The sequence below is a fragment of the Scylla paramamosain genome, chromosome 5 (assembly GCF_035594125.1).
Source record: "Scylla paramamosain isolate STU-SP2022 chromosome 5, ASM3559412v1, whole genome shotgun sequence".
NCBI classification, from domain to species: domain Eukaryota; kingdom Metazoa; phylum Arthropoda; class Malacostraca; order Decapoda; family Portunidae; genus Scylla; species Scylla paramamosain.
In genome coordinates, this window is record NC_087155.1 from 11,631,612 (window position 1) to 11,659,191 (window position 27,580).

Below are 27,580 nucleotides of genomic sequence, written 5' to 3' on the forward strand. Positions count from 1 at the left end.
GAGGCAGGGAAGGGGTGAGGCAGGACAGGGTGTGGGAGGGTTGGCGAGGCGTGTTGAGGTGTGGGAGGCAGGGCAGGGGTGAGGCAGGGAAGGGGTGAGGCAGGGCAGGGTGTGGGAGGGTTGGCGAGGCGTGTTGAGGTGCGTTCTGCTGGGGTCTGGAAGCGCACGTCACGCCTCACTTGCTTCATTGTCTTGGCCCTCAGGCAGTCCCTCCTCTTCTCTCCCTTCACCCCTCCCTGCATAACCCCCAACCCCTCCCGCATCTCTCTCTATCTCTCTCTCTCTCTCTCTCTCTCTCTCTCTCTCTCTCTCTCTCTCTCTCTCTCTCTCTCTCTCTCTCTCTCTCTCTCTCTCTCTCTCTCTCTCTCTCTTATATCTATGCGCATTCCGCTGTTCTGAAGAGTCATGGTTTTTCGCACTTTCCACCTTCCCTTCCCTCTTCTCCCTACACTGATATTGCATCTTGTTTCCTTTTCTCCTCCATTCATCCTCTCCCTACAGCGTCTTCTTTGCTCTGCTCCCTTTTACCGTCTCTTTTACAGCATCCATCCCCTCAACCACTTTCTTCCAGCCTTATCTCCCCTCATAACTAACCTTATCCACTTCTCATCCCCCGTCTCCTTCCCCGCTCGACTACCTCCTCCTATTGTGTAAGGGATCGCTCCCCTCCTCTTCCCTGTCCTCCGTCCCTCCCTCCTCTATGTCCTCATCCCAGATCAGCCCCACTACAAATCATATGAAGTCGAGGACGCCGCGTGAAGCCTTGAGACACAATGGCTGGGGATCCGCCGAGACGCGTTGAGTTAAGCTGGAGGCGACTCGCAGCTTCCATTCATTACTCCGTCAGCGTCTCCGGTTAATTGCCCGATCACTCCCGAAATTTTCCATCTGGTTGGCCGCACACACTATCCCTGCTCCGCCCCTCTCCCTGTGGCGTCCCCCTGTCCCTCCCTCTATTCCTTTCGTCCGCCTCTGCACCAAAAACTAAGTGGATGAGGACGTGTGGGCAGCAGAGGGAGGTGGGGCAGGAGGAGGAGGCGGATACAGGACCCGCTGTTTTTTGGTATGTGCGGTTTGGCGGGGCGGGGAAGGATAGGCGCTTGTGGAGGGAGTTTGGGCATTGGCTCGTGTTGGGTAATGAATGAAGTCTCCGCCTCAGTAGTCCCCTGGAGTTACCCGTGGCATGATGAGGTGCCTGGGCGGGGCGGGGCGGGACGGGGCGGGGCCGAGGCCTTAGCGGGATAGGGGCGAGTGGGAGAGAAGGCTGCTGGGAGGGCAATGAAGCGTGGATTGATGTGTAGGGCGGTGTTCAAATCAGTTCCACTTGGCTGTTGCCCAAAGCTAAAACTGAGGCAGAAAATAGGAATGTTTTGCTGGCGTGAGGGTTTTTGTCTTGTCGCTTTCACTTCACTTTTACCAGCAGTTTTCATCCCCGAAGCATGTGAAGAATGTGTGATGTGTATGGCTTTTTTCCCACAGAGATAAAAAAACTTTGTCCAAAAAATTGAGATACGAATATTAGCAGGATGGGGACACGATGCACGTTAAGACACTCCTGTGGCGGTGACGGGGCCATTAGGGGACGTGTGGAGGACTGAGTGGGCTCTCAGTGCCTTGATCCGAGGAACTGAGGAGAGCATAAGAGGCGGACCACGACCAGCACTTAGCATTATCGTCATTTTGAGTGCACCGCCTTCAACAAATGCGTGACGGCCCGCCTCAGATGGAGTCTGCAGCAGATCCCTTGTTCACCAACCAACTCTCTCAAGAAAAATGTCGGACTGGAGGCGCTCCGGACACAGTGATAATTCAAGAAGTGCGGACTGCGTTTTTGTCAAGTTCAGGACTCTGTTTCATTACCGAGGACATGTGCGATTGGTGTCCCCCTTCTCCCCCTCATTCCCCTCCTCTCCCCGTCCTGCAGTCAGCCGTGAAACCCTCGCCGCACTCCTGGCCCACTGAAGCCCATCCACACAGGTTAGGTTTCCCCGTCGACCAGAAGGGCTGCCCGTGAGCCGCAATTTGGAGGAATCTTTTGAACTTTAGCCTTCGTAAAATTATGAAAAAGTGCTCCATTCTAAATTCTATTATCTTGACTTTTGGGGACACAGCAAGGGGAAGGGCTGGAGAGGGGAACGGTGAGGGAGGGAGGGGGAAGCACCGTCGCTTAGAAGGAAATTGGAAGGAGTCTTTTAATAATTTTTAAGCGTACATGTGGTTTTTCATATATACTTAAGAGAGAATAGTAACCATTAAGTTGAGTAGCACCGAGTGAGAGAGTGATGGGTATGGATGTGGGAGAATGAACGACTTACGGGAGAGACGAGAGTTGAGTGTCACGTGGTGGTGCAGGCGGCGGTGTTGCAGCCTTCAAACGAGCAATAAAGTCTGGCTGTCACGTTCCGTCTCCTCTCCTTTCTCCTCTCTATCTCTCGCTTTAGTTATTTTTTTGTTCTCTCTCTTCCTTGATGCTTTTGGTCCTTCTCTCTTTTCCTTGTTCCTCGTCTACATCTTTTGCATCCTCTTTGTGTCCTCTCTTTTCTTTATATTTTATGGTCTTTTCTCCTCCTCCTCCTCCTCCTCCTCCTCCTTCTTCTTCTTCTTCTTCTTCTTCTTCTTCTTCTTCTTCTTCTTCTTCTTCTTCTTCTTCTTCTTCTTCTTCTTCTTCTTCTTCTTCTTCTTCTTCTTCTTCTTCTTCTTCTTCTTCTTCTCTTCCTCCTCCTCCTCTTCCTCCTCTTCCTCTTCCTCCTTCTCCTTTTTCCTCCTCCTCCTCTTTTTACCATCATTACCACCACCAATACCACCACCACCTCCATCACCTTCTCCACCATCCCCTCCTCCTCCACCATCCCCTGCTCCTCCTCCTCCATACTCCACAGTCCAGACTCAGACATATTATCATAAACTGTCTCACGCCGCGGCCAGCCAGCGACATCTACCTCTTATCCTGGCCAGTCATGTAGAACCTCGCCCGCGCTGCCAAACTTTGCAATTTTCCCCGTCCCTTTCGTGTAATTTGGTTCTGAGGCTGAGCGTCCAGGAGGAGGAGGTGGAGGCGGAGATGACGGCACGGCGGGCTGTGGCAGCATCGCAGCAAAAAGGAGAACGAAGAGAATGAGTATGGAAAAACGAAGCCTAGAAGTGCAGAATATTCGAGAGGAGAAAGAAAGAACGAACAAGAAGAGATACAATATAACGAAACCGACAGTCATAGTAACGCTGGGAAGACTACACGACGTAGAATGACTTGCCAAACAACTGCAGTGCAATAATGCCAACAACACATACAGAAGCAGGAGGGAAGCGGGTTCAAACAGCAGCAGGCACTCAGTAAGTAGCAGAAAGGCAGGCGGTGGTTGCGTTGGCCTGACAGCAGCAGCAGGAGAGGCGCGAAAGCGTAGTGGAAGAGGAGGTGGAGTTAGTGGTGGTGGTGGTGGTGGTGCTGGTGGTGCTGGTGGTATTGGTGCAGCAGCAGACATCCCGACCGCTTCTCTCAATCCGCTGGTTCGGAAAACATCGCCCGCTGCCAGACGAACCCAATCTAACTTGCAGGAGCAGCATGTACGGGAGGCAGGGGCGGCGGGGACGGCGGGGGCGGAGGAAGACTCAACAGATACAGAGATAAAAGTGAGATACGAAGGACGGCGGAAGAAGAGGAGGGGAAATGCAGGGGTACAGGAAGAGAAGGAAGGGAGTTTGTTTATTCATCAGGGAAAGTGGAGAGGGCGTAGCAGTGGTGGTAGTAGTAGCAGTAGCAGGAAGGTGAGGAGAAGGAAGAGGAGGGGGGGGAGGAGGAGGAGGAGGAGGAGTAGGAGGAGGAGGAGGAGGAGGAGGAGGAGGAGAATTTCTAGCTTTTGGGACATCTGGCCACAGGGACGTGAAGCAGACCACACCGCCGGCGCACGAACGTAATTGGGAGAGACAGGTGACGCTGGTTACCTCACGGCCAATAAAAAAAAAAAAGGCGACTCAGATATTCCCTCGACAAGACGGCGGAGGAGCGGCCGGAAGACATGCAGCCTTACCTCCCCCCTCCTTCCCCCTCCCCCTCACTGACCACTACCATTTCCACCCCCACCTCAACCGCCACCATCACTATCACTGCACCATCACCCACAAGTCTGTCCACACCACTGCGATCACCACCATCACCGCCACTACCACCACAACCACTACCACCGCACCACCATCACTGCAGCGTCTGCACCATCACCCTCACTGGACTGTTACTACTGTCTCTGTCCCGAACAATGCGATCACCATCAACACCATCACCACCACTACCTCCATCACCACCATCAGGACGCTCGAAGGATGTGGGAGGGAGTTTTCTGGTTGATTAACCTAGACATTGCTCTCTCTCTCTCTCCTCTCTCTCTCTCTCTCTCTCTCTCTCTCTCTCTCTCTCTCTCTCTCTCTCTCTCTTCCCCAGGGACAGGATGAGGCGTGCGAGTCGCTGCGGGTAAGTATGAGGCAGCTTGGTGACAGGGACAAGACGGCGGGAGCGTAGTTACAGACATGCGCGCTAAGACAGACACGTGCATAAACAAACATGGAGGCACACGCTCATAAGAAGACAGCAAACACGCAGGGACGTCTGGCTAATAACTAAACACGTACACGCACCGACACACACACACACACACACACACACACACACACACACACACACACACACACACACTCTCGCAAAAACAAGACATACATTTATACACGTCAAAGTATAAATCAAATTGTAAGACGTCGTTACGAGGTAGTATAGTGGATGCTGAGCGTGTCTGCGTGTGGAAAGTAATGAATTGCTTCCCTGTCTGTCCGCCTCTGTCTTCCTCCTGTTAGTGAGGGTATAATATGTCCAAGCTACGTCACTAACTTTCTGAAATACAACACTCAGTCAGTCAGGTACACCGCGATATCCACGGACGTAATGTGATCTCAGGTGGGAAGCGGAGAGGTAAAAATATTGCTCGTAGTGTACATACTGAAGCCAGGCAGACAGGCTGACGCTTACAGAATGACAAGCGCAATGAATACAGACAGGGAGGGAGAGGGGTGGGGAAATATACTGGAATTGCATGGATATACAGCATACACATGTACGTATATAATCATAGTTATATTTAGCTGACAGATAGACGGGCAGTACATAAATAACGAGAGAGCTGCAATCAAATAGTTGGCTGGCCGGATTAATAGATACATAGATGGGAAAATTTGCGAGTCTGTTGTGATGCTGAATGACTGACTGTGATTCGTGTTTACGTATATACGACTCTCATTTCCTGTTTGTGTGTGTGTGTGTGTGTGTGTGTGTGTGTGTGTGTGTGTGTGTGTGTGTGTGTGCAGATCTACGTATTTACGGGTCGTGTGTTTATTTATACGCTGGGTACATTCATTAAGGGCGAGCAGCTTTCTGGGGCTCAGGCTGAAGAATGAGGGCGGCGGCACGAGTCTTTATTCAAGGCGTCCAGACTCAAACTCACCAAACTTTCCTGACTGAGGGATGCCGAGGACTGTTGCCGGCAAGCTGACCCGTCCCTTACCCTTCCCTTCCCTCTCCCTCCGTCAAGATGTTACCTCCCCTCTTTCTCTCCTTCTCTTTCTTCTTCCATCCGTCCCTCTCTCTTTCTCTCTCTCTCTCTGCCTCTCCCTCTCCCTCCATCACCACTACCACTACCACCACCACCTCGTAGCCACCAATTCACTTCTTTTTCGTAAAGTTATAATTAATTCCCTCCCTGTCCGAGTTGGTGGATTCTGGCTGCCTCTTCCTCTCCTCCTCTTCCTCCGCACGATTGTCCCGAAATGTACCGATGTAAATAAATAAATGCAATAAATTCCGGAATAACGTGTTCAGTATATAAACATAATGACAAGGCACGCGGTAAAAGGGGTGAAAACAAGTGCGCATCTCTCCCGCTCCGAAAAGTCATAAATGAAATAGATGAAATAGATAAATGAATAGTGTTGAAAAGTGGTGTTCCCTTGAAACTTCGATCTCGTCCTACTGACAACTGCGATTGGAAGCAAATGAAAACGCCGAAGCCCGTGTTTCTCTCAAAATATTGAAATTCTCTCTCTCTCTCTCTCTCTCTCTCTCTCTCTCTCTCTCTCTCTCTCTCTCTCTCTCTCTCTCTCTCATGCAGGTTCGCTCCCAACGTCCATAAAACACAGAAGTTGGGGCAAAAAATAACAAAAGATGAATGTACGGCCAGCACTGGTGTGGCACAGAAAAGTGTAGAAAATCTGAATTTGTTCAAACAACGTCCGTTTTTTTTTTTTTTATGTGTGTGTTCAGTATTTTTTTCTTGTAGCTTCAGGTTGGGCAGAGTTCTCCGTTCTGCGATTAATTAATATAAATTGTTGAGGGTGTATGATGAAACTTGCTGAATGGTCCATTTGTGTTAAATTTCGGACTTGTATATTCAGTATTTCCGTCTCTCTCTCTCTCTCTCTCTCTCTCTCTCTCTCTTAGAATACTGCTGTTTTATTTTATTTCTTGAGCTTGCTGCTTTTTTTTCACTTTAAGGAGTGTTTTTCTCTTCCTCCACTCCAAGCGCAGTTGTTGTTGCACAGGAGAGTTGTTCCCCGGTATGCCTGCCTTCCTTGCTCCTTGCTGCTCCCGTCACGCTTTCATTGCCCTTCCCTGCACCACCACCACCGCCACCGTCGCCACCACCACCACCACCACCACCACACTCAGGCTTATTCGCCAGCTTATCCACCAGCTTATACACCCAAAACGTCAACCTTAATTGCAAATCTAAAGAAACAAAGCACGATCCCACTTCCCTGACCCAAGCAAGGCCTCTCAGGATAAGCACACGCAAGTATCTTAATTACATGGGGAAATTAAATTACTTGAAGGCGAGAGAGAGGCCGCCGCCAGGCTTCGCCAGCGCTTCCCTCGGAGGACCCGCGGCCGACTGAGTCTTGTGAAGTTGTGCGGAAAAATGACCAACTTTGCGGCCGTGTTTATAAGAGGCGAGCTAAGTTACCGCTAAAAAATGGAAAGTGATACCCTTCGCTGTTTTCATTTACCGAAGGAGACAGATAGGAGGACGGGGACACGGGAAGAAGTGGGGTAGGGGAGGTGACACTGGAGGAAGGAGGAGAGGAAAGAGAAGACTAATAGCAAGGAAAGGGAAACAATACATTTCTGTGGTGAGATGCAATGAGGAAGAATAAATCTGGTTCGTCAGTCTGTGCGGCAGTCATCTTTAATGCGTAGAGATTATATTTTCTTTTTCATTCTCGAGACTGAATCTCTTTAAACGATGACTTTTGAGTTTCTCATGTTCCCAGGCGACTCTTGACCTGGTAACTCTAGCTGCTGCTCACGCCGCCTGCCTTCCCCATCCCTTGTCTTGCTGAGAAACACTGGGCTCGGCTAGGCAGGTCTTGCTTCATAAGGCCACGCGACTCGTCTTTAAGCTCGTGTAAATAACCTAATACTCTTCTCTCCTTCACAAGGACGAGTGTTGTCGACATGCGCGCCCAGAGAGTAAGGTGAGTGTTAGCCTTCATTGTTTATTCATTCTTGCATTACACTTTTTTTTATTCTTTTTTGCTGTGACGGCACGTCAGTGCTGCATGTATTTTTCTACTCGCGAACGAGGAAATGATCTGTGGGATTGGCACTTGTTTTTTCATCAGCTTCGCTTGAAATTCAGGAGTGTGTTACCGATGCGTGGTGCTGTGTGCTTAACGCTTACAGCTGTGTGTGTGTGTGTGTGTGTGTGTGTGTGTGTGTGTGTGTGTGTCCGTGCCATGTACGGAGAATATCACAGAACAGGAAAGAAATTTATGGTTACGGAAATGTAGCGGCAGAAACCACAGTAATTAATTACTATGGAGCCATTATTTACTGTCACAAACTAAATAGGTCGAACACTATAAGGTCTCCCTGCTGAGTCACGGTTGTGTCTACTTTTCAGCTTGTATATACGTAACGTGGGATAATTTCCTTGTTGTACCCTCGAATACAGGATGAAAAACCAAGTGAATAAATGCATTTGTGCTTATATATAGTGATAAATAATACCAGTAAATGGGTGGGGCGGTGCATCAGAAGGGCTGGGGTGGTAGCAGCAATAAAAGACGGACACGGTGCGGTGGGCAACTGGTGGGAGGCGGTGAATGTCTGTAGAGGTCTGCAGAACACCGCCGACTCACCCAACAAGGCCACATAAGGGACAAAAAATTCCAGGAGTTGTATGGTTGCAGGCTACGAGGGAACACGCTCGGGTCACTCCGCCTTCGTCTGTCCCAGTGACTACTTCTCTCCTTTTATTTCTCCCTCTCTTCCTCTCTTTCTACTGCTCCTCCTCTTTTCAATCTCAGTTTTTTTTCCTTTTGCGTAGTTGCTCTTCTGCTTTCCTCCTCCCCTTTTCCTCCTGATGTTCTTTCTCCCTCTTCTACCTCAGTTTCTCCTTGGTTTCTCGTTATTTTACCCTCCCTTTCCTTGTTCCTTCCTTAGTCTTTACTTTGAAAACAGTTTCGTTCGCTAGTCGTGCGTTCATGCAGGGTGGAGGGTGTGGGTGGATGCTTCGGGGGAGACTAAGTGGGTGGAGACGATGGTGGGTCGTCTTGAGTTAGTGTGTGTGTGTGTGTGTCACTGGAAATTCATGACGGTTGGTAATGCCCTCCCATTGTGTCCTGAGAACCTACTCATCACCCAATCCCAGTGCACACGTGTTTCCATCCGTGTTAGTTATTGTCCCTGCCTTCCTTCCCTCCTGTCTTCCTTCCTCTCTACGTGGCTGTTTGCCTTCCTCCACGGCTGCCTATTCGTCCTTGACTGCCGTGCCATCCATCCTGCCAAGTGCCTTCAGCCATCTGCCTGCGTGCATCTCGCGTTTTGCTTCCTGCTCTCCTCACTGTTCCACTCCGGTGCCCTGCTGCTGCCTCCTCTTCGCCTCCCTCCCGCCTAACGCCATCTGACTCCCTGCTCTAATATTTATCTTACTGACTGACTCCTCCTCTTTCCTGCTATAGGATGGACGGCGAAACCAACCCACCTACCCACCCACCCACCCACACACACACACACACACACACACACACACACACACACACACACACACACATATCTATCCTCTCATTCAGGTATCCCAGAATCCATACCTTCCCACATCCTCTCTCTCTCTCTCTCTCTCTCTCTCTCTCACACACACACACACACACACACACACACACACACACACACACACACACACCTACCTATTCTCTCATCCAGGAATCCGCGTATCCATACCTTCCCACCTCCGCTCACACACACACACACACACACACACACACACACACACAATCATGACAGTGCAAGAGTTTATCTACTTTTTACGAGAAACAGAGGTAATAGATGCATTTTTTACACATATAAACGAGCGGACTGGCTTTGTTTCGTTAATTAAAGTTGTGTTTTTTTTTCCTCATCTCCTCTCATCGCTTTCCTCACTGCGCGTCCCGCCTGTGTCGCCTCACCGTGCGAAACAACCTTCACTTCAACACCTCGTGCGGCACAACGCTTAGCGGGACTCCAGGCGGCAAGAAAGTCCTGATGCGAAAGGGAAGCGAAATGAAAAGATACGAAGAAAGAAATTAAGAGAAACACTAACTGGTAAGCTTTATTGTGGCAGGAACTCAAGTAACGTTATGTTTTTCTAGTTGAGGGAAAAACATGTAGAATAAATGAGAGAGAGAGAGAGAGAGAGAGAGAGAGAGAGAGAGAGAGAGAGAGAGAGAGAGAGAGAGAGAGAGAGAGAGGTGTAGTAGAAGAGTGGAATGTGAAATGAATGTGAAATGAAACCTTGCTGGATATGATTTTTCCCAGACTCACAAAATTAGTTTGACCTTTCCAGTTCCTTTTCCCTTCCCTCCTCTGCCAACCCCCTTCTCTCTCCCGCCCCTCACCACTCGTGTTGACCCGTGGGGAACCATTGCCTAGGGTATCTGCCTGTATTTATCCTGCCCCTCCCCATTCCTTCCCCCACTTTCTCATTCATAACCCTGCGGCCGCTTTGCTCTGCCTTGGGGTCTCTCTCTCTCTCTCTCTCTCTCTCTCTCTCTCTCTCTCTCTCTCTCTCTCTCTCTCTCTCTCTCTCTCTCTCTCTCTCTCTCTCTCTCTGTGTGTGTGTGTGTGTGTGTGTGTGTGTGTGTGTGTGTGTGTCACGCGTCTGTCTATGCATGTATTATGTATGAAACAAGCAGGCAGATCCGAGCCATCCTGAGGGACTCCGGGACACAAACATATCGTGCCTCGGTGCGCGTCTGTCTCTCCTTGACGGCCATTCTGCGTTTGATTTGAAATTGACGCACGTTTCTTTTTTTTACTCTCTCTCTTTTTTATTTCCGAGTCACGCCACCAAAACAGCAGCTGCATGGCCCAGTATAAGCCCGCCTAGCCGACCACTTTTCTTTGTTCTTTTGTCTTACGCAGTACATGTTGGCATAATAATAAGTAGCAGGGTACATAGAGGTGCTTGATCCGTTGCCTGGCTGGGGTACGGTGGGTCAGTTGCTGGTTAAGTCTCGGTACAGAATATGACTGGTGTAAATGATGAGCGTAAATGTGTGTAGTAGTGTAGCTTTTTTTTTTTCACATGTAAAATTGACTAATACATGTGATTTTCCGGTATTTTTGTTGTAGGATAAAAAAAGAGAATGATACGTAACTATTTCCATCCCTGTAATCCATCAGTAATAACAAGAAAAAGGCCAACAAAAACGAATGACAAGAACAACAACAACAACAATTAAAGTCTCATGGGATAGCAAGAGCGGAAATAGTCTTCGTTCAAGCTTTTTCGTAACGTGTTTTATTGTTAGCTGGCGAAATATAAAGACCTTCCTGTTCCATTATTCTCTCTCTCTCTCTCTCTCTCTCTCTCTCTCTCTCTCTCTCTCTCTCTCTCTCTCTCTCTCTCCCTCCTGACGATCGGGAAGAAAACACAATAATAAGATAAAAATAAACACTTAAAAAAAACTTAAAAATTACTAATAAAACCAGTATAAGTTATGAATTAAAAAAAAAGCAATACGAATTATATAGACAAAGATAATGAAACAAGAAAATAAAGAAAGGGGAAGAAAACAGCAAAGTAAAAAAGGGAAAAGGCAGATAAGCAAAGGGGTGAAAAAGAAGAAAGTAGGTAGAAGGCCATGATGAAGGAAAATGGAGAAGGGAGGAAAGAGAGAGAGGAGAAATGGCCCCTGCATCTTATTTACCAACGAAAAAAGGGACGCTTTGAAAGGGGGGGAAAAAATGTGGCTGAAGTTGGCTTTATTGTGAGGGAAGGAAGGAAATGGGATAAAAAGAAGGAAATGTGAAGGGAAGGGAATGGGGCATGGCTGTGACTAAGGGTAATAGGAATAAGGGGAGTAGGGAGAGACAGGGAGGAGTGACAGCAATAAGTATGGGGGGATGAGAGGGAGAAAGTCTGAAGGGAGAAGAAAAGGGTGAGTGAAAGAGGGGAGAAAACGAAGCTAATTTTTTTCCTCTCCCTCTCGAACTTAATCCACGGAAAGTTTTAGGGAAAATGAGTTGTGGAGTTTTCTTAAGCATGACTAAGCACCGAGACAAATTTCCCTATGAGCAACAAATACATAACGGCAAAGCTACACCTGTCTCTCTCTCTCTCTCTCTCTCTCTCTCTCTCTCTCTCTCTCTCTCTCTCTCTCTCCCTGAGCCTCGCAAATTGCACCTCTATATATAAACCACGGAATTTTCGAGTGTCCTTTGTCTTTTATGCTCAATTTGATCATGGATTTTACCTCGCACTGTTTCCTCTTTTTCCTCCCTCCCATGCTGCCAGGAGAGGGCATGGCGGGGCGGGGTGGGGGTGGGGTGGGGTGGAGGGGGGTGGTGAATGGTGGCTGGGGTGCTAGAGGAAGGAGTGGCTCGAGGGTGAAACGAAATAAAAACTTAGTGAATTTGATCCGTTGAGGGAGGCGCGGTGAGGGGAGAGAATCCCACTATACAATTACCCGGCTCAGAATAAATTGATGTAGTACTTCAACTTTTGGAGGAAAAAAAAATCGTTATATTAAATCTGAAGGGAGATATATTCTAACGCACACATACATAAGAACGTAAAAACATCAAAAAAAGTATAAAGCAAGCTGCAAGAAGCCATCAGGCCTACACGTAGCAGTCCCCTCCCCAACACACACACAGGAAAACTCAAAATGTAGAAATTGCTGACATTAAAAACGAAATAGATAGCTAGACGCGTAAGCAGATAGAAAGATAAATAGATAGCCGTAAAAAGAATAAAAATATAAAGACCCCGCAATGAGTATGTCTAATTTGCTCTGTGACACTTCCTCCCCGCCGCCAGATAAGCTTTGCCAGACGCCGCTCTATTTTTAGGAGATCAAAAGCTCTCCTCTCCGTCAGTAGGATTAGTTCGTCCTCCTCTGATTAATTTCTCGTCGGGATTCAGGTGGGCCGCTCGCTCCGGGGCTCAGGCGCTCAGTATTCCCTCCAGCATCACTATCATCACTAAATATTATTTCTCCGTGATACACTTGGTGCAGCACCGCGGGCACGTGTGTTCTGGCTAACGTATATGTATAACTTGATACTGCACACTTTGCCACGCTGATTTCCTGCACGCGTTTGAATACATGAGCGCGCGCACACACACACACACACACACACACACACACACACACACACACACACAAACACACACACACACAAATAATGAACTCTTAATCCAAGCATTGCGGACAGACTCATGTGTGATATAAATTCGAGGCTTTAAAAACGTGCCTTCCTCTCCATTAGAGGCGAGGCGCGGGGAGCAATAAGCATACATCAGCACCTGTACTAGGACGCCCAGGTAATGAGGTACGCAGAGGTGAGCGCTCCTCCTCCTCCACCTCCTCCTTTACCTCCTCTTCTCTCCTCCATCTTCTCCGTTAACCAACACTGGTCTAGATTTTTCCCCTTGTAAGTGTATCTGGAAAATATTATAACCTACGTTGAGCGTCGGTGCTGTGGGCGTGAGGGTGGAGTGAGGGGGTGCCTGAGTGGAGGCAAGACAGGGGAGAGGGAGGGAGGGGAGGCAGGGAAGGCAAGAGAGGCAGGAGAGGCAGGGGGTCGGGTCAAGGTTAGTGTGGCGTTCGTGATGGCGAAGCAACAGCACCCGCGGTTATGGTGGTGGTGGTGGTGGTAGTGTAATAATAGTATGTGTATGTATTTATATGATTTTGTATGTTTGTATGTATGTATGTATGTATGTATGTATGTGTATGTATGTATTATTATTATTATTATTATTATTATTATTATTATTATTTTTATTATCATAGTAGTAGTAGTGACATTGGTAATGCTGGTAGCAGAAGTAGTAATAGTAGAGTAGTAGTGGTATATATTAATAAAAAAATGTGTATATTCTTCTTCTTCTTATTATTATTATTATCGGTAGTGGTAGTTGTACTAGCAGCAGCAGTAGTATCAGTAAAGGCATTAAAAGCAAAAGAGGTAACCGCAACAACATCATCAGCAGCAGCATCAAAACCACCACTGCCAGCAGCAACAATAACAACCATCACCTCACGCACTCAAGAAATCTGCCGGGCCATACACGCGGCGGTAATTGCGGTTAGTGTTGTAATTGCATTCTTTGTCGGCTGTCACTCGTGCTATATATGCTTCCTTTCCTCCTGTGATAGCATTACATCCTGTTTTGTCGCCTGAGTCAACATTTCTGCCTTTCTGTTAACATTTCACTACCTCTCCTTTCTCCTTCTTTACAACGCTCTTTTAAACGACTCCATTGATTTTCCAGTTCTCATTTTCCCTCATTATTTTCTTGGAGATCAAACATTTCTGCGCTGCAAAGAAAAAAAAAATCTATTCTCAATTACATTTTTTTTCGCCCTTTTCATTTCCCTTTTTCTTTCGGACTAGACTAACACTGACCTGCGACTTTGGCACGTTTGAAACTTGGCAGATCATTGATACTTTTCCTCCGCTAATGTTCGTGTTCCGTTTTGTTAAACTAAAACTAAACTTTCTCGTTTTTCTCATTTTTTCCCTAGCGAATTTGTTTGACACGATTTTTCTGCCCCCGGATGTAACAGTGTATTGTGTCTCGCTTATCCAGTGTTTGAACTTTGCGTTTTTGTGACTAAAAAGCCGCGCTGTCCGTAAAAAGGAGAGAAAAATGGAAATGCAGTGTGTATAGAACTGTTTAATCACTGGACATTCTTTTCACCTCTCTCTCTCTCTCTCTCTCTCTCTCTCTCTCTCTCTCTCTCTCTCTCTCTCTCTCTCTCTCTCTCTCTCTCGCACACAGTCTTTTTCATCGCTTTTGCCAGCCTCACTCAGGCATTGTACTGGCTATTTCACCCTCTCCCCTTGATTACTGCACTGCCTCGCCCCTTCCCACCTCCACCTGCCTCTCATGACTCTTCATTTGTTGTCTGAAAGTTGCTCCCCTCACTGCCTCGACCCCTGAGTGCCCCCGCCTTCACTGGACCATCCACCTGTTTTGTTGCAGGATAATTTTTTCCCGAGTGTCTGGCGGTGATATAGGTCAGAGGGTTGGGGAGTGGAGTGCAACAAGCTTTTATTTCCTTTCTTTTCTATTTTCGCCTTTCTCTCTCTCTCTCTCTCTCTCTCTCTGGCTGCAATCTCTTTTTTTTTTACCTTTTCTCTCTTCTCCACAGACTCTGGCCACGTACGCAGCTTCCGCTTCTTTTCTTTCTCTTCATATTTTTCACGCGTCCCTACTCACTCATCCCACCTCACAAACCTTTCCCCCTTCTTCCTCCCACGGCCTGCTCCACCTGTAGGTAAACTTGTCCTGGAAACACACCAACTTTGATCGTTAGAAACTTGGCTATTTCCTGGGACGGAGCTGGAACACGATAAAACACTTAGAGATCCCCTGTGTCGACATCACCGCCATCCCCTGACATACCGCTGCCCACACGGACGCACATAAACACACCACAGGTCAGAGGGTTCTCAAAACAAGACGTAAAACGGATACAGAAATCGTGACTTACGGAAGCTTGCAAGACTGTATGGATGTACGTAAAGGGTATGCAATGTACAAGTCTATGAAATGTATTACAATTAAACTGTAAATAGTTCTCTCTCTCTCTCTCTCTCTCTCTCTCTCTCTCTCTCTCTCTCTCTCTCTCTCTCTCTCTCTCTCTCTCTCTCTCTCTCTCTCTCTCTCTGACTTGTTTTTTACTATTTCTTCCTTTAATTTAAAAAAAAGTGATATGTACTGTTGAGAAAATTCTGACCTGGTATAACAAATGCATGAAAGGAAAAAAAGAAAACCGGTGAAATATTTTGGCAACATTAGAAAAGTGTTAATTATGAGGTAAAAAGCAGCTCTGATACACACACAGTTTTGTGTTTTTTCCACTCGGGCTTATACCAGATTACACTTTTCTCAGTTATAAGCCAAGTCGCCGTGTTATAATAAGATTTTATAACTTCGCTGGTAAATAAACCATTTATTATTATTATTATTATTATTATTATTATTATTATTATTATTATTATTATTATTATAAATGGTTCTGAGCCAGATCTACACTATTTTTTAACAATTTGTAGGATAAGGTCTTAGAGTTTACAAAGTCGTTTTCATGAATCTGTTATTATTATTACCATTATTATTATTATTATTATTATTATTATTATTATTATTATTATTATTATTATCATTATTATTATTATCTATTATTATTATTATTATCATTGTTATAACTATTTTAGGGCATGATCTAGACTATTTTCAACAATTTCTAGAGTAAGATCTTAAGAGTTTACAGAGTCGTTTTCATGAATCTAGTAACAGTTTAGCAGTTATTCTACACCATCAGTGGGAAAAAAAAAATCCATATAAACCCAACTAACAATTTCTGTGGCCTCTGAAAATGTTCCTTATGAGAGAACAAAGCGTTAAGAATACGGCCTTGTATGTAGTGTGTCTGTCTGCAGTGACTCTTAGAAGTTAGTGACCACCGTGTGTTTCTAAAGGAAGGTGTTCAGAGGAGACCATGGAACCAGGAGAATGTGAGGTATGGTAAGCTCCTTTCTGACGCTCTTCACTTAAGTAACCATTAAGCTTTTGTTCCATAACGGAGAGTCTGTATTATCACTCAAAGAATTCAAACATTTTGTAGATGTATTTCGATAGGAAAGCTGCTCTCTCTCTCTCTCTCTCTCTCTCTCTCTCTCTCTCTCTCTCTCTCTCTCTCTCTCTCTCTCTCTCTCTCTCTCTCCCCGACCACACACTCGCAGCCCACCTGTCAGAGCTGCCCACATCCCGTTCTCTCTCTCTTTATGAATCTTTTTGCTTTCGCCTCCCTTCCATCTTCTGTCCCCTACTCTCACCTTGTCTGCCTTACACTCGCGGGAGTTCTTTCATATTCCCTTTGCTTCCCGACACCTCCGCCTCGCCACTCCTCAGCGGGAGTCCCTATTACGCGACACGGTTTAGTATTAATAGAAAAAAAAGCCTGATGGTCGCTATAAATTCCTGTGAAGCGTTAATTGGTCGGCTGACGGTGTTATATTATTTTCTCTTAACACACCGAGGCAATGGGGTAATTGGGCAATCGTGTAGCTAATCAATTTCTCGATTTATGTAAGGGGCTGCAGGTGAAGTTAACAAAGCCAAAAGAGGCACCAATCTAGCAAGGAAAGCGGTCCACTCAATCGTGTTTTCCTGTAGCCTGTTATTTTGCCCCGATCCGTGTACCATGAGGTCTGTTTTGAGTGTCCAGTCATCGAATTGGAATCTCCACCTCACCCCCATCTCATCCCCCCTACCCACCCCCATCTCATCCTCCACTTACCCCCATCTCTTCCTCCATCTCCAGCGCTTTCCTTTCCCTTCATTTCCTCGTATTCCTCCTCCACACAGAGCACATCTGATCCGCTGCAGGTGGTGATAGGCGCGCGCACCGCATAAGGAGGCGTGTATCCCTCGTTAGGTACTTGTAATCACGGCGTATTCCACAAAACGGGCGAGTTTATGCCCAGACAGGGAGTGTTGCTTTAGTCCCGTCTAGTAAGGAAACTCGACCACCCTTCGCTCAGGTCGGAAAAAAAGGGGGCTTGTCTTATCCACTTAACAATTTCATCTCCCCCTCTCTTACACTTACCTCACACAAAGCTTCACCTCTCTCTCTCTCTCTCTCTCTCTCTCTCTCTCTCTCTCTCTCTCTCTCTCTCTCTCTCTCTCTCTCTCTCTCTCACCACACCTTGTACGCGTACCTCTCACCCTCATCTTGCACGGTGCACACCTTCATGTCACAGTCACTCTTACCTTACACATCTTCCCATTATTTTCCTAACCTCAACTCATCTCCATGCCATGCCATCTCATTCATACCATTACTATTGCAGCCAGTCCCGGATCCCTAATTCAACCTCTTGGCCTCACCCCGCCCGCCCTCAAGCAACACCAGACCCGTCCTCGCCCTCTCCTGCACCGCACCCTCAGCCCAGCCAGCCCCGCGTCGTGACAGGAACACATCCCCGAGACCTCACTGCAATGCTTCCCTCCTTGCCATGAAACATCACCGCCGCCGCCGCCTCCGCCTCAGCATCATAACCTCCACCACCACCACAATCCCTTTTCCTTCTTCATCCTCTTAGCGCGTTTTCCTCATTCCTCCTCTCCACCCTTTCTCCCTTCCCCCACCTCTCCTGCTTTTCTCCCCGCCTCACCAGCCCCATTGTCACGGCAAAACCACCTTGCAGGCCAGCGCTCAGGATGTGCAGGAATGTGTTCTTGAGGCTCTGTCTGTGTGTGTGTGTGTGTGTGTGTGTGTGCGGGGAAAGGAGGGAGGGTAGGAGGAAGAGTAGGATCCTTGTTGCTATTTGATTACGGCGGCTGTACCGGGGCTTCGCGAGGCTTCACGAGGATTCGCCTTAATGCTGGATCAAACGGGTTTTCAGGGTCCAAAGGAAAAGCTGGTGTTTTGGCTCTAATATTCTGTACCATTAGCCTTACCTCACAAGTACACTGTGAGACGCTGGTGGTTTTCGTTACTCTTGTTTTGTGTGTGCAGTTATTCTTTCATCACAACACAAGGGATCGAGGAATTTTGTTTTCCATGATTTTTTTTTTTGAGTTACGCGAGTACTTTATACCTTCCCTTCTCGCATTCCATGTCTGCGTGAAGCATAAACTCCCGAGCCATTCCACCTCCACGCCGGCTGTCACTTCCGACAAAACCGCTGCGATAAAAACTCCGGAATATTGTTGTGAAAAAGGAGGTCCCGCGCGGGTCGCCTCATGTGCCCTGATCAGCCCGACGTGGCCCGCGTTCCTCACTCAGTCAGGCAGGGCGACTTTAAACGCTCACTGATAATAAACTGAGCTGCCCCGCTTCCCTGTACCTCCCCCCCTCCTTCCCTCAACCCTGTCTGGGGCCATGACTTATTTCCAGGCCAAAAGTGAGAGGTCACCTTACATTAGGCGGGTCACCCTTGCTTTCCTCTCTAACTCAAGGAGAACGCATGTACCCAGGGAGGGAACGGAAAGGGAGAATATAATTTTTATTATTATGTTATTGTCGGAATGTTATGGTTTTTATTAGCATTATTATTATTGCTATTATCATTATTTATTATTATTATTATTATTATTATTATTATTATTATTATTGCTACTACTACTACTACTACTACTACTACAACTACTACTACTACTACTACTACTACTTTTATTATTAACAGTATCATCGTCATTACTACTACTACTACTACTACTACTACTACTACTACTACTACTACCAGCAGTTTTGCGGACGAAGGTGCGGAAGCGAAGTGACTTCAAAGAAGGTCGCTGTCAACTTGGTTAGTCGAGAGTCTTGAGTCCGTCGAGGAGGTGCTCTTGAAACGCAACAAGACTTGAGTATTTTTTCGTATCTAACATCATCTTATTACTTACCATCTTTGCTTTTATTCTTTCAATATTACCCAATAAGTCGTATTGCTTAGGAAAATAAGCGCACTGTTGTCTTCAGCACTAAACTTCATACAGGAAAGGATAAATTCAGCGCAATAATTCAGTTTAATGCGAAGGCAATTAAGCGATCAAACAGTGAATGCAAATACTCTTACATATCATTGTCATGTATACTTATCGTTACTTATATAATTCAGAATACATTCCTTCATTTCTACTTATTCCCCTTACTATAGTCAGCATGCCCCTCCTTCGTGGGGTCTGCGGCACATGATAAATTACTTAGTGTTTGTCTTAGTGGGAGGACCAAGGGACGTGGATGGCGAGTGGGACGAATTATGTTTTCTCTGTAGAATTATACGAAGAAAAAGCAAACAAACCTAACGTCAACTGGCTTCAATACACTCAGCCTCGTATGTGCAGGACAAACACACAAGCTGGCGGCCACATAGACAGACAGACAGGCAGATAGACACAACATTTCTTTTTTTTTATATATAAACAAATGGTATCTGTTGCCTTCAAGCCTCTCCCACACTACATCAGGCATTTGCATCCTGACTAAAGACTCGACGTCAGCCTTGTCTTCCTGCTTCCCTTTCCCAGTAGTTATCAAAAGTCACATTTCAGGCAAGTTCTCCATCCAGCTCTTCGCCTGCCCCGGCTCTCTTAACCCAGCCGTGTCCTGGCCCTCCCGTCTGCCACGTCTCGCCACACCCCGTCCCTCCCTGAACACCTCTGACAGCCATTTATGAATCTCATTACCACAAGTGTACAGGAGAATTCAACCTTTAACACCACCACCACCTGCACTGCTTCCACCACCACCACCATCACCACCACCAGCACAACCACTCTCTCCATCATTCCCAAGCACCATCACCTCCGATATCACTCGCATCTCCACCAGCTTCTCCCTCAGTAAACGTAGAGGAAAACAAACACTCTTACTTTTCCTTGGTAACATGAGCCGCATTTGTTGCCTCTGTACTGAAGTTATTAATCATTGAACTCTCTCTCTCTCTCTCTCTCTCTCTCTCTCTCTCGGTATCGGCAAGTAGTGGTGGTTCATTCAGGCATTGATTTACACGACAGAGGTAGTGGCCCGCTAACCACCTGACATTTACACCGGTAAGCCGCTCGTTACTTTCCTCCTCACTTGATCCGTCGCCCATTCACGAGTCACCATCCTGCTATCTTTCACTCCCCCACCACACACACACACTGACACACACTGACACACGCCCACTGTACGTCCACACCAGATCAACACACCAGCACATCCCACACACTCGTACATATCCTTACAACACCTACACCCTCATTACGTTTTCCTCCTGTATACACACCGTCACCACTCACACTCTACTCTTCCTCTGTCTAATACGCCTTTTACTTGCAACTCTCCATAAATCTTTCCTCCAACCCTTATCCCTACTCTCCTCCTCACTATTCGTCTTCCTTCTTATCTCCATCCTTCTCGCCCCTCCTTCTCCTCCACCTTCTGCTCCTCGCGGCCGCTGTAACGCATTCAGCAAGGCGGTCATAACCAATACCGGTAATTATAAAACTGTCGGAGATAATGAAGGCCAGGGATCCAGACGTCTGCCGGCGCCCCCTCTCGATCACCGCCAATAATCGCATAAAAGTGTCCGCCCGAAGTATTTACTGCAAAGTGCCAACACATAAACCAGACGGACTTACCTCGCTCGCCCCTCCCTTGCCACCAGCGAGGTAACCAGCCAGCCAGCCATTCACCTCCCCACCTACGGACTTACCTACTCAGCCTCTTACCTAGCCAACCAAACAGTCACCCGGACCCTAACAACGCCCTCCCAGAAAAACCTTGTTAAAGCTTAAGTCAGTGGGCCAAGAATTCGTTTACACACAGGCACACACACACATACATACACACAGCCAGTCAGGCACCGTCAGCCACCGCAGCTTGGGGATTCAGGGCGTATAAATCAGGATCACCAGTCAACGGGATCCACAGCTATGTACACTTTGACGTCCAGTTACTCACCCACTCAACTAGCCACACTCAGCCGGCCAACTAGACAGTCAATTACCCACGCCAGTCAGGCACTCTCCTTGGGCTGGTCGTCGAATAGTTCTTTTTCCCGGTATCTTCACTAATTAACCAGCATCTTCTACTTGGCCTGGTAACTAGAGCAGTCGGGCAACAGAGGCCCAACCACGCTAGTTTGTCAGTCACTTTCTTTGACAGGCTGTCGGCGTGTAAGTTAGGTTGAGCCGGTGAACCAGTCCAGACGGCGGGGGGCAGTCAGTCAATCAGCCATCAGAGCACGAGTCCGGCGCCGTCCATCATACCGCTAGACGTCCACTATTTCACTCTTTGCTTGCACATGAAATTAAGCAAGAAGAGGAGGCAGGCGGGGAGCGGGACGTAGAGGAAGGGAGGGCGTGCAGGATAGGGAAGGTGTAAAGCGAGGACGAGGAGACGTGTAGAGTAACAAAGACGAAGCTCAAAGGAAGGCAAAAGGGAAAGGCTGAATAAAGAAGAGCAGGAAGACTTACAACGAAACACCAAATAGTGAGAAAATTAAGATATACAAAAATGATACGGAAATTAAGGGGCTCGCCACAAGGTGATGAGAACGTTAGAAAATGAAGAGGTGCAACATTTATGCTTTTATTTTACCTGCTTACTAAGATCATATTTTCGCCAGATTTCTTGACATGATATTTAAGCCCAAATCCTTTCCCTGAGCTCCACCTTCCTCCTCCTCCTCCTCCTCCTCCTCCTTCTTCTTCTTCTTCTCCTATTCGACACGCGTTCCCTTCATTTCCTCCACTTATCTTTACCCTATCATTCGTCACCCCAACCTTCATCTCACCAGCCCTGCCCTCCCCACGTAACCTCCCAAACATACCTACCCATGAGTACCTCCGCCCGTCTCCACCACCCCCTCCCCAGCGGCTTACCTGGTTCAGCTCCTCTTCGCTCCAGCTTTGCACACTCACCCGTTGAAAATAATTATTAGATGGGGCTAGCATGACCGCTATTTAAAGGGGAAAGAGATGGGAAGCGTGTGGAGCGGAGTGCGTAGGAGCAAAGTAGGGAGAGAGAGAAAAGTAAAGTGGGGGTATAAATAGTGGAATGCATGCTCTCTCTCTCTCTCTCTCACTCTCTCTCTCTCTCTCTCTCTCTCTCTCTCTCTCTCTCTCTCTCTCTCTCTCTCTCTCTGGGTAAATGCAGGTGTAAAACTCTCTTCTGCTGTGGTATTTTGTGTTTGGGAAAGGAGGGCTGCATTAGCCACTCCGCTCATGTACCTACCTAGAAGTTATAGTTAGTTCATTAGTGCTGGACAAATATGGATAATGCGATGTTCAAAGTAAAGAAGAAGGAGGCCAGAGAGAGAGAGAGAGAGAGAGAGAGAGAGAGAGAGAGAGAGAGAGAGAGAGAGAGAGAGAGAGTAAACAAGAAAGTAGGCTGCATCATTTCAAACTTCGGCAGACTCGCTTCCTGACATACTCTAAGTTGCTCTCTCTCTCTCTCTCTCTCTCTCTCTCTCTCTCTCTCTCTCTCTCTCTCTCTCTCTCTCTCTCTCTCTCTCTCTCTCTCTCTCTCTCTCTTTCTCTTTCTCTCTCCACATGTCTGTCTTTCTTCCCTTCCCATGTATTCAGCTCACATGATACTTGTTTCAAACATGTTTACTCTACAGCCTTTGTTTACGTTGCGTATATGCCTGAGCGGTGAAGGCAAAAGGGACTGACGGAGGAAGAGGCAAAGAAGGAGAAAGAAAGGAAGGAGAAGAAAGGGACAGAGGGGGACCAGTGACGTACAAAGTGGTGTTTCCTTTCCCTTGATTGAGGCAAGGAAGGGGAAAGGGAAGGCGGTGGGCAGGAATAGGAGGACGGAAGGAGGGAGGGAGTGATGTAAGAACGAGGAAAGGGGAGAAGGGATGACGGCAATGGAGGAGAAAAAGACAGACAGCGTTGAAAAAGAAGGAGAATAAAACCATGAAGCAAAACACGGAGGATAAACACCGACAAAAAAGAAACGATGCAGCAACATGTGAAGCAGAAAGAAAAAGATAAAAATAGAAGATTCAAGCAAAATAAAACTCGTAGCTTGTAGTGAGAATCCAGAACGAACGACGCGGGACGAGCAAATAAGGAGGATGATTAAGGGAAGTACAAGAATGATTACAGGGTAGATGATGATGATGAATGGGGAAGAGGAGGAGAATTGGGAAGGGCACCGGCGCTCCCCTCGGCCAGGCCATTGTTGATTTCCGACGCAGCTTGTGGTAACTGCCTAAAAATCACGTTAGTAGAGGAAACTTTGAAGGGGAGCAGGAGGAGAGGCCGGGAAGGAGAGGAGAGGAAGGAAGATAGGAAAAAATGGATGGCGGAGAAGGAGGATGAGGAGGAGCAGGGGAAGCGGAAGAGAGAGAGAGAGAGCGAGAGAAGGAGAGGGGGTGGGAAAGCAGGCTAACCATCCCACTCTGTAAGGTTTCTCATGAAGACCCGAGTGGCTGCCTCCTCTTTAATCAAATAGCCTGGTTTTTCTGGAAGTCTTTCTCCATTCAATCTCACTTCTCCTTCCCTACTCCCTCTTTTACTCTCTCATTCTCCACTTTTTTTTTTTTCAACTTTCCTAGACCTTCTTTCCTGGCGTGTCGCTTTTTTCTCGCACCTTTCCTCGTCCGGCCCCACACGAGGGAACTTTCACGCCTCCACCACCGAAAGGAGCGAAGATCATAATATTTTTTAATGATTCGAAAACAACGAGGTCGAGTCAGGGCAGGAAGCGTTGGAGAGCTATGGAGGGAATGAGAGAGGCAGGGAGGAGCGGCGTGTGGCGGGAAGAGGGGAGGGAGAGGGAGAGGGAGAGAGGAGGCAGAGGGCTCTCTACAGAAGCCAGACAAGTTAACATCCCGCCGATAGTTTGTTTTGGGGCCTCATCCTACCCCAGCAAGCCCCTCACGTCCCTCTCTGACCGCCACATCATTCACTCCCATGCCCTGCTAGTCACTATTCAGCTCACTCGCTCCCCACAGCTCCTCACAACACTCACAGACAAACATTCGCTCTCTTTCATGGCCACCTCTCGCCACCTCCTCCTACGCTCCATCAAACTCCCTCCACGCTGACTTAAGTCTAACCTCCCCCCGCACTCCAAGTTGTAACCCATCACATTAGCTCTCTCTCTCTCTCTCTCTCTCTCTCTCTCTCTCTCTCTCTCTCTCTCTCTCTCACAGGAGCAAAATAAACAACAAAGTATTGAAGTGGAATATTTTTGACATTTCCCTTCATATATATTTCCTTTTCCATTATTTTTCTTTTCATTTTTTTTTTCATATAGATATTCACACGAGGGATATTTTCGCCAGTTCCATTTATTTCTCTCACACAGGGATACAAAATTAAATTGGCTTTGAATAAATGAATGATTCATTTATAAACAAATAGATATTTATGTTGCTGGGTTACTATTTCTCTTTGCATAATGTTTACACCGCCATCACCTTGCATGTGTGTGTTGGGGGGTACACACACACACACACACACACACACACACACACACACACACACACACACACACAGAGAGAGAGAGAGAGAGAGAGAGAGAGAGAGAGAGAGAGAGAGAGAGAGAGAGAGAGAGAGAGAGAGAGAGAGAGAGAGAGAGAGAGAGAGAGAGAGAGAGAGAGGATGGGGCCCTGTAGCTGACTGCGGGCTACAACGTAAATCATCGTTTTAATTGGATTTTTTAAATGTCTTTTGTCAGATACTCCCAGTACACACACACACACACACACACACACACACACACACACACACACACACACACACACACACACACACACACACCATTATATATACGTGTGTGTGTGTGTGTGTGTGTTAGTGTCTGTGATATGATGCCTTGTTTTTTTTTTTTTTTTTTTGTTTCCCTCTAATGTTCCTGAGTCGCGTTTCATCATGTGTCCTTAACAGTCTAATGACACGTAACAACACTTAACTCCTCTGTATGATTCACCTCCTCTTGGCAGTGCTATAAGAAGACCTCACCCTCAGTACTAATATTCTGCTCCACTGCCCTCCCCTAGTTCTTTTTCCCTTGCCACCAATCTTCCCCTGACGTCTCTCTCTTTCTCTCTCTGCCCTCCCAGCCACTCCCATAACCTCACCCCACCGCTTCTTGTGAGCCTCGCCAGCTACTCAACACCCTGCCAGAGATACACACACAAACCTCCCTTAAAGACTCACAGCTGATCCCCGCACACATGATACGGCAATGAGAGAGAGAGAGAGAGAGAGAGAGAGAGAGAGAGAGAGAGAGAGAGAGAGAGAGAGAGAGAGAGAGAGAGAGAGAGAGAGAGAGAGAGAGAGAGAGAGAGAGAGAGAGAGAGAGAGAGAGAGATTATATAAAGGACGTGAGGGGAGAAAGAAGGCAAGAATGAAGAAGAAAGGAGACAATGGTAATGAGTTGCGGAGTGACACGGAATGAAAGAGAAACAGGAGCTTGAATGAGTGGACAGATAGAGACTGTAAAGGAAGAAGAATAAGTAACACGAGGGAAAGGAGAAAGAAAATAAGGTAAGGGTTGGAATGCGGATGAATTGGTAGAGAATAGGGGGAAGAGAGAGAGAGAGAGAGAGAGAGAGAGAGAGAGAGAGAGAGAGAGAGAGAGAGAGAGAGGGGATAGAGGAAGCTAGTACGTGGCGCAAGAGGGAGAAAGATAGAGAGAACGAGAGGATAAAAGGAGGAATGGCGGCGGGTGGGTGGGTGAATGAAAACAGGAGGGAGGGTCGCCCGCTGAGAGACAAACACATCCTGAAGAGGGAAGTTCTCCATCTCGGCCAAACACGTCGCGACTCCCAAAATCCGCTTCTCTTTCTTAACCCCTTTGATGACAACGCCGCCACTGTTTTCCTTAATTCTCCTCTTTCTCCTCCTTGTTCTCCCCTTCCTCGGCCTCCTTCAATGCCATTTCTATTCATACAACGCCAGCAGCAGGAGGAGGAGTTGGAGGAGGAGGAGGAGGGGGAAGGGAAGCAAGAAGAGGAGGAGAAGAAACAATTGTAAGGTTCTATTGGATGACCATTAGGTGATAAATAAGAGGAAGATGTAAAGATGAGATTATTGTTCTTGTGGGGCAGATATTTATTTATTTTCTTTGAAGAGAGGAGGAGTCAGTGACGTGGATGTTAAAGAGATGGCGATGAAAGCACGGCAGAAAATAGAGTGATGAGTAAAGTCAGTCAGCCTCTCTCTCTCTCTCTCTCTCTCTCTCTCTCTCTCTCTCTCTCTCTCTCTCTCTCTCTCTCTCTCTCTCTCTCTATCACACAAAGGGGGAGCAGCAGGGAACGCGTGGACGACAATAAGCGGGTCCTGAAAGAAATTCCATAAAAAAAAAAAAAAAATACAGCGACAAAAGAAAGAGAGGAAGCAGAGGAAGAGAGCAAAAGACATGACAACGAAAGAAATGGGGCGAGTGAAAATTGGGCATTTCTAAACAAAATTAACGGAAGGTTCTCATAGTGACCTTTTGATGTTTCTTTTTTTTCCCCTTCTCTATTTTATTGGTAGATTCCGCGCGTGTTTGGAGCAGAGGGTTAGGGAAGGACGGAAGGAGGGAGGGAGAAAAGAAGAAAGGAAGGAAAGAAAGAAAGAAAGAAAAAAGAAAGAAAGAAAGGAAGAAAGAGAAGGAAAGGAAACAAATAGATTATGAAAAGTATATTGTTTGAATGTGTGTGTGTGTGTGTGTGTGTGTGTGTGTGTGTGTGTGTGTGTGTGTGTGTGTGTGTGTGTGTGTGTGCGTGCATGTGTATGTCATGTTAAGAGGAGCCATGACTTGAGATGAGCGTCAGGGGAGGGTAAGAAATGGGAGATACGTGAGAAGGAGGAGGAGGAGGAGGAGGAGGAAGAGGAGGAGGAGGAGGAGGAGGAGGAGGAGGAGGAGGAGGGGGCATAAAAAACGTAAGTTATTGGGCATATAAAACAAATGGGAACGGTAGGATAATACAAAGAGAAGGCTGACGAGAATAACAAGCAAAGGATAACGTGACACACTGAGGAGCACCACAAATGATAAAGGACGTGGGAGACAGAACAGTAATAGGTGAAGAATAAGAAGAGGAGGCTCGCTTGAATAAGACAGACAGACAACCAAATAGATAAACAGACAGACAGCAAAGAAGACAGACAAACACAGGCAGGCTCACATGACCAAGGCCGCGTGTCTGCCTGTCTGCTCGCCGCACCCACAACACACCACACCGCGAGGAGGCCTCACCGCAGGAGACACTCGATCGGGAGCTGGACACGAGCCCCTGGATCCTCCGACCCCCGCCCCTGACCACACGCTGAAACAGGAGCCACACCAGCCCCGCCAGCCCCTCCCCGACAGATACATGAGTGGTGAAGGTCATTGTCGTTACATGCATTGTCATTTTTCTTCCATTCTTTCCTTCTATATTCTTCCTGAGTATTCCCACTAGACCTGCTGCAGCGCCGTGGCGAGTAGGAGAGGGGGTTGAACGTTGGGTGTTAGATGGGATGTATTTGGCTACGTGGGTCTGCTTTTCTGGGTGGGACTAGGGCGGGGCGTGGGGGATAAGACACCTGGCCGTCACGGGAGCACCTGG

The 27,580-nt window shown here is 47.3% G+C and overlaps 1 long non-coding RNA gene across 3 annotated transcripts in view; it reads left to right on the top strand.

Annotated features, from left to right (window-relative positions):
* The window catches only part of LOC135100529 (uncharacterized), a 164,260-nt gene that overhangs the window by 93,171 nt on the left and 43,509 nt on the right, over window positions 1–27,580 (top strand). Inside the window, exons 2-5 of one of the 3 annotated variants that reach the window (XR_010268771.1) lie at window positions 7,474–7,509; window positions 9,532–9,619; window positions 13,437–13,612; window positions 17,390–17,644. This is a non-coding gene — a long non-coding RNA (uncharacterized LOC135100529). Of the gene's footprint in view, window positions 1–7,473; window positions 7,510–9,531; window positions 9,620–13,436; window positions 13,613–17,389; window positions 17,645–27,580 lie in introns of those variants that run through there. The other 2 variants (XR_010268770.1, XR_010268769.1) reach the window with 2 other exon arrangements.